Source organism: Rhagoletis zephyria, unplaced genomic scaffold (assembly GCF_001687245.7).
Source record: "Rhagoletis zephyria isolate East Lansing unplaced genomic scaffold, Rhagoletis_zephyria_1.1 Rzeph_scaffold_00065, whole genome shotgun sequence".
NCBI lineage: Eukaryota > Metazoa > Arthropoda > Insecta > Diptera > Tephritidae > Rhagoletis > Rhagoletis zephyria.
The window spans coordinates 585173-594834 of record NW_016157149.1 but is presented as its reverse complement, the minus strand read 5'-3'; positions in this window follow the sequence as shown (position 1 = coordinate 594834).

Sequence of the window (9662 nt, the reverse complement as noted above, 5' to 3'; positions counted from 1 at the left end):
AAAGTATTGTTTTGATAATTAGTGACAACAGTGCAAAATTTCATGTTTCTAGCTACTTAAATGGAGGAGTTATAACGAAAATTCTTATATCTGAACAATCAGTCCAATAGTGGTCCGATTCTTCCGGTTCCGACAAATGATTAATACATTATAAAAATACACCCACGTACCAAATTTCATCCGGATATCTCGAAAACTGAGAGACTAGATTGCATACAAACAGACGGACAGACAGAAAGACATGGCTAAATCGACTCAGCTCGACGTTCTGATCATTTAAGTATACATTTTGATGGGTCTATCCCTTCTTATTCTGGTACTTACAACATCGGACCAAAGTTATAATACCATTTCATGCTCATGAAAGGTATAAAAATATTTATGTAATATTTACATACATGCTGTGGTCGAAAAAATTATACTCGCACGAATTATTACTATTTTTTTGTTATCTAGTTTATAAATCCAAGTTTCAAACTTTGTGCAATACTTGAAAAAAATTCAACAAACTTTCGTAAAAATTTCGAGCTTTTTAATTGGATATTCTAGAAATATTTTGAGTATGCACTTTTGTAGCCCACTCATTTCTAGAATAATAAAGTGCAAGTTTCAAATGGCTAAAAAATTTCGTTTTAAGATTTTTTCTGAAGTTGTTGCGGTTTTCTTCCATATGAAAATAAATTATGTTTATTTGCTATATGAAAGCAAATGCGACAAAGAAAATTCTAAAAAATCAACGGTAAATTTTAGCCATTTGAAACTTTGTTATACTAGAATTGAACGAGCTAAAATTCCCCACAAAAACGGTCCATTCCCCGATTCCCCACGCAAACTGAAATTCCCTGCAAATCGGGGAATTCCCCACGAGTTGTCTTCCCTGCCGCACATAGAGTTTGCACTGAATAACACGACTAATCGTAGTACTGGTACTACTCCAACCAAAGTGGGTACCGGATGTTACTTTTAAATTTCCGCCCTCGACTTTGAACGTGAATCTGAAATTTAAATTATCATGTGTTAAAATGCGTCTAAGGTAATTTTCTACACTTCAGCAGGTACTAAAATATCGCAGCTTTCGTATTTCTGAAAACTATCGTAATATGGCTGGTCCGATTTTGACTATTTTCCTTGAAACCTAACCCTGTTCAGACATGGGAAGAAATAAAGGCGGTTTATTCAAAACTTCACTTGCTTCCCCACAAATATTAATACTTTATTTTCAAATCAGTGCCCGCAGAACGTCAGTTATGTAAATACGGGACAATAGTTAGTGAGTGATGTCAGCAGAGTAAGACGTGCTTTTGCAGTGCTCTTAAATATTAGTGTTTTTCCTCGGAAATATCTAGAAATTTGCCAAAAGGTGCTAATCTACCGGTGTTCGCGTGTGCTGCGAGTTGTTCCTGTTGCGGATACCTACGCACTGATTCACTTGACTTATTTTAATGCTTGCTTCACCTGATAGATTAAAAAGTTCGTAAAAACATACATACAAATGATATCAACACGAAAAAACCGAACAAGAAAACCTGCATCCTCCCCTAAAACTCCTCTGACGACAGCATCAGCTATGTTTGACAGGATGGAGAAGAAAATAGAAGATCAGAGAGACTCAATCATCCAACTGTTGACTGCGGTAATGAAGAAATCGGAAGAGAGGGTTATGTAGAAGATTGGAGAGATGGCTGGTGAAACGGCAAATTTAAAGCTGTCTATAGCAGCTATTGAAAAAAGGTTGAGTGCAGTCGAGAATACGTGCACGGAAGTTCTAGATCTCCGCAGTGAACTGATATCTACTCAGGCGCAGCTCACTGCTCTCGAAAGCAATGCAGTTTCCACCGATGTGATAATAAACGGGATCCCTCAAGCAGCTGATGAGTGCTTGTCTGAACTCTTCGCTAAGGTCTGCGGTGCAGCTCAGCATAAACCTCCGCCTTTGCGTGATGCTTTTCGACTGCGTAGTGGAAAAAGTAATGGGCAAAAAAGCAGCAGCAACTGCCCTATTGTTGTTAAGCTGTTCTCTGCACATGATTGCAATCAGCTCTTAAAAGCTATTGCTGTGTTCTGTAAAACCAAAAAGAGATCGCTAGCGCTCTCCGATGCTGGATTGCCTGGTTATGGATCAATTTTTCTGCATGAGAGTTTACCAAAAATGCTGCGTGAGGTGATGTCGTATGCGTCGGAGCTTAGGCGGAAGAAACAGTTGGCGTCAACCTTCTCCATCCGTGGGAGAGTTTTTGTACGGCTTAAACCAAGCGAGGAGCCCAAACTGGTGAGAAGCGGGGCCGAGGTTAATGTTCTTATTAGCACTAGAAAATAATAATGTATATGTTCGTTTTGAAATCGTATTTTTTATTGTGGTTAGTTTATGCCAGCTTAGAAGTTACGTTAGTTGTATGCTTGTTCTCTTTCTTCCTATGCCTAATACGCTTGATTAGTTATTTGTTTACTGTCTTATTTCTATGCTTTGAACAATTTTCCTTTGTTCCTTTGATTTCGGTCTATGAAAGTGTATGTTATTTTCGCTTGTTCTCAATTTGCTCTGTTCTCTTGCTTACATTAATTTTTTGCAATCACATACATTTATGTTTTGAAGTCTTTTTGTTTTGCCTACGCTTTGTGGTTACTCATTTTTCAGCTGATGGATTTAAACCCCAGTANCGATGCGTTTTTTGTTGAGTTATCCGCGTTTTTAATTGAATATGAATATTATGTTTATATGTGGTGATTTTAATGTTAACCTGCTGTTAAACGACTTGTATGCTATTAAACTACTTGACCACGTATCCGCTGCTGGTCTTGCTGTAGTTAACAAGTTCTTAACAACAAGATACGCCAACAATTCGAAACCTAGCTTGCTAGACCTGGTTATTACATCTAATCTTGACCATATCCTTAAATTTGACCAAATGTCTTTTGTTTCTGACCATGACTTAATATTTTGTGCATTAGATGTGTCGTTGAATTGTCCTGCTGATAGTGTTATTTTTATGTATCGTGATCTGAGGTCTGTTAACGTTACTGATCTGTTCGTTGATTTGTCAAATGTTAACTGGGATAGCTGTTGGTTCGACAAGACTGTAGATGAAATACTTGACTTTTTAAATAAAACCCTCACTGAATTATTTGACGATCATGTCCCCGCCCGCAATAACAAATAACACAAACGGTAATAACGCAAATTTGTGTTATTTCACAATTGAATGTGAAATAACACAAATTTGCTTTATTTCATTTCTCGTTGAGCAATAAGACCACCCTTTAATACTTAACAATTTGAGTAATAAAGTAAACTAGTGCACATATGTACTGGTGGAATTATAACCGTTTATTGCATGCTGCATCCCACCCATAGTGGAATTTACCAGGTGCCACTGCTTTATTTGAAGATTTGCCTATAAAATGCCGAATGTCAGAAAATAAAGCGAGAAAGCTGTTTTATTACTTCATCTGTTTATTTCTACATGGTTTCATGCAAACATTTTAAGGTTTTCCAGCAATGTTTCTAACATATATTAAAAAGCATGCAGAAAAAATTCATACAAAAACGATATGTCCATTATGCGGAACAGTTTTTAAGGACGATGCTTTTCCTATATTTTGTTAGACTTTTCATAAGTGTAAAAATATTTTGTGAATATTACTTTCTTCATATGAATCATATCACATTTTTTGTTTAATTGAAGGCATATCAAACAGGTTTAGAGCATTTGNACAAATAATCTGAAAGAAATCAAATCAGCTGCTATACTGATATTACCTGTTCAATGTGCCTTGGTTTAATTATATTTTTGGAATAAACAAAGTTCTTTTTCCTTCTGTCAGTAAACTGTTTTTTTTTTACAAATAGCATAAATAAGCAATGGGAAATAAGGCAAAATTTGTTTTATTTCCAACTTTTGTTGGAAATAAAGCAAAACTTAGATTTTGGTATTATTTCCCATTTAAAAGTGAAATAAAGCAAATTTTGCGTTATTGCCGTTTGTGTTATTTCACCCCCCCATTTTCCCTCGTCATAAAACACAAAGATATCTGCGACGGTAGACTAGATTTTGAGCTCTTTCGAAACTCACATCACCTTTAGGAATGAGCGAAAGGGAAACAGTAGTTGCAAGACGACGCCGGTGAAGTTTTTCGGTGGATGGTGCTTTCATGAAGGGCACCATCATAAGGCAGGACTAGCATTAATCGAATGCATGCTAAACCGCTCGACGTTGTCAAGCTAAATTTCCCTGGCCAGACTCATTTGGCTACCAGGCCATATTGATATTGCAGGGAGTCGCGTTGCGAAGAAGTTGGCCAGGAAAGGTACCCGCAAATTATACTAACTGGGTAAAAGTACAAAATAAGTTGTTCCTTACAAGAGTGCATCATTTTTATCTTAAATATGGGCACTGTTATGAAGTTATAATAACGATCAAAAATATTTGATTTGTTAATTTAGTTATTTTTATTAGTCGTAACTTGAACTTTGATTTAGCCTTTTCTAGCTTTATATTTTTGCCCATTTAGCCTTTTCTCTAAAAAAGTTCTGGCAACACTGATAGTGACCTGTCTGCAATTTCACAGTGGGCCCACGATAATTGTCTTTGCTTAAATGCTGCAAAGTCGTATGTGTTGCCCATTAGTAAATAGGCTGTTCTTCATTAATGCTGTAAGGCTCTGGAACTCAGTTCCTGAATCCGTAAAAGCAGCGATGAATCGGAGTAACTTCACAAAGGTATTGCATAATTACTTTAAATCTGCACAATGAATGTGGTTGCGATTAAACTGTTATCATTTCTCTGTATCTGTCACTTCTACTATTAAACCAGATTTTGTATGTTCGTATTTATATTTATATGCCTTATATATATCTCGCCTCAAATTGTAAGTCTTAATTTTAATTTTAATTAAAAATACAAATATTAATATTTTTTGTTGCTATTTGATATATTGTTAGTTTTAAGTTTACTTTGTACAAACATTGAATTTTACAACCTGTTGATGTATTATAAAAGACTCAAAAGTCTTATAGATACAGCCTCATTTCTTAAATAAATATGTTAAATAGCTTCGGAAAGCCAAAACCGATTAACAGCCAAAACATTTAAAAGGGGTCATTGTACTTGGTTAGACAAAGGCCAGACGTTTGACCAAAGTTTTCTTGCATTACCAGTGAAGTTGCAGGCCATTAGGCGCTCTTCCCATTTCGCCCGCTGTGATCTAACGATCTTACCCTGTTTAGATCGGTGAACGCCACAAATTCTATCTACTACTTCTTCAGGTATGCTGGGGAAATTTTTCTTAGTCCACGACTGTTATGTTTCGAGAAGACTCATCAATTCCTATTTCGCTTCAGGTATGACGATTAAACACTTTCCCACACGCCTCCGCATCAGGTTATATCAGTTAATCTATTGTTTATTGACTGCTTTCGGGGTTTACTGCAGGCAGTGTCCATACATGCATTACGTTTGTAACTGCAAATGAATTCTACATACATACATACGCTAATAGGTATCTTAATATGTGCATAAGTGCCAGACTGCAGGTGTGGAATGGATGTTAAAAACCTGCTTCACGTCCATCATTGATAGCCAGTTCGTTTAAGCCTAAAAGCCAATTTGGAAACCCATACATGTGGCTTTCGCCACTCTCACACACAAATCAAAGCCTGAACGCCGCTTTCAACTCCACATTGTGTGATTTAAAGGCACATTTTGTGTCGACTGGCTACTTGAAGCGGTTTTTTTCACATTCCCAACGATGTTTTGGTGAATTTTTTCTGTTTTTTTTTATTTTTTTTATTCTATTTTTTTGGTTAAACTTTTCTCTTTTTATTATTTTTCGTTTGTGTTATTGGATTTCCTTAGATGGTTGCAGTGGATTGCGGTGTCGCTTTGGGCTCTTTATGGCCGAGTTGATGGGCATTATGTGTCATCCTTCGCGCGATACACGTGTTGAATGCTGCGCTTTCCATAGTGGCGGTGAGTTGGCGGCGGTCAGTGGGCGCAAGCACGGCAAATGTGCACAATCAAATTAAAATTGTGAAAACATTTTTTTATACACACTTGTTGTACACGACCTAATAAAATGCGATTTAAGTCAGTTGTGTGGCTTTCAAGTTTTTGTGTGTATGTATGTAGCCAAGGGACTACAGCAAGTGAAATACGGGTAAACGGCTCATCACAATGATCGTTGTGAAATCTACCCAGGAGGATGAGGCAATATGGCTGACGCAACGAGAATTAAGAATAAAAAAACCGAGTGATTCAATTTCCTTGCTTGTCGTTTTAACGCCACAGTGGCGTAATGACAATTATATTTGTATAAATGCTAATAAATATTCGCGGGGATTGATGGAAACAACTTTTTTTATAAAAGTTAATCTTGCAGACAGCAGAGCTCTCTTTTATAATTTCACACTGAGGTATAAAACTAAAGTTCATCAAGTCAGTAGATAGGTCTTAAAGTTGGATTCATTCAAATTTGAATGAAATTTTTCCTCTGTGCGGCGACACAGAGCTCTGCACGAGTCTAGGCCATGGACTACTATGAAAGACTCCCTCCAGAAAGACATGTGTTCGTTTTGTGAGGTTGGAGTTTTTGCGTCTCCGCCTTTCCTGTTCAAATTGCTGCAGAATTGCGAAAGTGTTTCGCTTTTTTCCAAGATTAGCTGCTCTTAAGCATGAATGCTAGCAGTGGAAGAGGTGTTTCACATTTGCGATGGTTACAAGTCTGTAGTAATCTCAATGAGAATCTACTTCATGATTAAATGCAGATAGGCTTTAAGTAACCATGGACCAGGGATGAAATTGATGGTACATTTTGGACCACAAAAGTACATTGATACTAAGTACATCGACATTTTTGATATAATTTTGTGAAAATACGGCACTGCATCACAATTATTTCTAAATACCACGTGGTACGTGGTATTTATTAAAAACGAAAATCTTGCTAAAATCAACAAACAGCAATAGGAAGAAATATATGTAGAGTAAAGTTTAGAGGAAAAATTATCAGAAAAAATTATTGAACTCATAACTAGTAATAAGGTGGAACATACTCCATTTTGACTTTCGAATAGTTAAGTTCTGGCTCGTAATTTTCCCTTTGGTTGGAAATATTTCTCATCATCATAAAAACAAACAAAACTAACTTAGATTTTATTTATTCATCCACACTTTCATTTCATAAATTGATTGAGCATTTTTTCATAACGTCTTTCTCTTAAACACTTTGCTTACATTTCAAATGGACACATGAGTGTTTTTTTGATATCAATTGCAGCTAGTAAAATTTTTACTTGCAACAATTTACAGTTCTATCGGGTTTTTACGCTCTCTAATTCTCCCTCTTGCAAATTTTTGGGGTTATTGAACGCATTTCTAATAAAAACTGCAAGTAAAGTGGTGAAAATTCGTAAAAATTCTTTTAATATCGAACGGGTCTAGGAATGTCTTTTATTTCTCCCGACAAAATTATCCAGTAGCAAAAATTCTGTGCATTTGCTATCAAAGAGACAAAATGACGCATTCAAAAATGAGAGAATCTCACCCATCCTTGTTTCAAAAAAATTAAGTAGATATGGCTGCAAACGTGTCTTTAAAATTATCCTATTTTCTTTTCAACAACTGAAAAATTCGGTCGAAACATGTCAACATTTTTATCTATTTCGGTATATTTTAGGAAAAAATATGGTACAATTGAAAAATTGTATACGGCAACTAGTTGACACACACTGAAATAAGAAAACTGGAGATTAATAATAAATTAACTAAAAATAAACTCAACACAACCTGTGATGAATACCTTTACTCTCTTTTTCACTGTATACTAGCAATAATTATAAAATCTGCATTAAATAATCCAAAAGGCCCTATATTATTTTGTTTTAGATAATTTTGAATACGCGAACACTGGTATTAACTTACTTATTTCTATAAAAGTAATTTTTTTGCAAAAGATTTTTGTGAAACTTCGATTCCATTAAATGCAACTGTTTTTTTTTGTTTTTTTTTGTCATTTGTATTGGAAACTTAGGGTTTTGATAACCTCTTTAAACTATTCATATGTACATATTTAAATATGTATGTATTTCATCTCCGTTACGCCACGTTTTATATCCAGTTGTTTTGCTTATGTGTTTAAATTTCAGCAAATAATTTTCAAATAGAGAATTTTATCTAATATAAAATCATATAAGTATGTCTTTTAACAACAGTTTTTTTTCTGCTAATTTAGTATATTTTTGTAGGCCATTTGGTACAAAATTATGAAACTCATTTGTCATCCCTGCCGGGGTCGATTTTAATTAGGTAGTTAGCACTTTCAGGACCAAAGGAAACATGCTTCCCAATGAGTTTTTCCACTCAAAAGAAAACTGTGTGAATCATGTTAAAATTTTATTTTTTTTATTAAGTTCCTCATTTTTATTTAGCTAGTTTTACGATACAATATTAGAAAGAAATATTTTTACCAAAACTAGAAAAAATGCCACAAAATGAAAATATACTTTAACCCTTTGCTGGCATTTGTACGATATGTCGTACAAACTTTTTGCAACTTATGCCGATTTTTTATTGAAACGTTGTCACATGTCGAAAAGTGCATTTCATATTCGAGATCTTTTATCTTTTCAAAATAAAAGCTTTAAAAAAATCAAAAAAAAACAATTTTTTATATATTTGCATTTGTATCATACCCTTTAATTAAAAAATGCATATTTACTGGAGTTGGTTGCAAACTTTGCTATTTACCATCTTTCAACGTCATATTAGCAGCCAAGGATGCTCAAAATTATAAAATTCTATGTCCATTCTAAGGCAATATTCACTTTTTTATACAACTTTTTGGATAAAAAAAAAATAAGCAAGTCAACAAAAAAGTTTACGATATTTCGTACAAATGCCACGAACTCATAAAACAATTTGGTCGATATATCGTACAAATGCTGGGAAGGCTGCTTAGCCTCCTATGGTGTTGTACATAAATAAGTAGATTCATACATGAGATGTAGTGACTTTGCAAGACTGCAGGCTGTGCATCGCGGAAATATTTTGTATCCCAAAAATGTAGTATTCATTTATCTATCGCAAGAAATAAAAATTCTTTAAAAATTTTATCGCGAAACCACATTAATATATGTTTTAGTTTGAAATAGTTTCATTGAAGACAAAGTATTTTTTGATAAAAGAGAATCAGCATAAAAAAATTTATGAAAAACACCAAAAAAAAAGTTTAGTTTAAAGGAATATTTTTGGAACATCTTCAATTTATTTTTTTTTGGTTAAAGTCAAAATGTAACTGAGGTTTAGCCTTTTTTGCATAAAAGATAAAATTAAAATATTTTTTAACAAAAAATTTAAAATAAATATATAAAAAAATATATTTAAACTAAAAAAAAATATTAACAAGTAAGAAAGTCTAAGTTCGGGCGGAGCCGAACATTAAATACCCGGCGCAAGTATTAAATATATGTTTTTTCACCTTTCCGAAACCTTCCGCTAGATGGTAAGCCGGGGTGTATCAATTTTGAGTAAATTAGCGTCCTTCAATTTCGAAATATTGAAGTTTCAAGCATTTCTGAAATTTACCGTTATATGAGAAGCGGCCGTTATTTTAGTCCGATTTCAATAATTTTCAACGTTTTGCTTATATGTGGCAAGCACAATAACCAC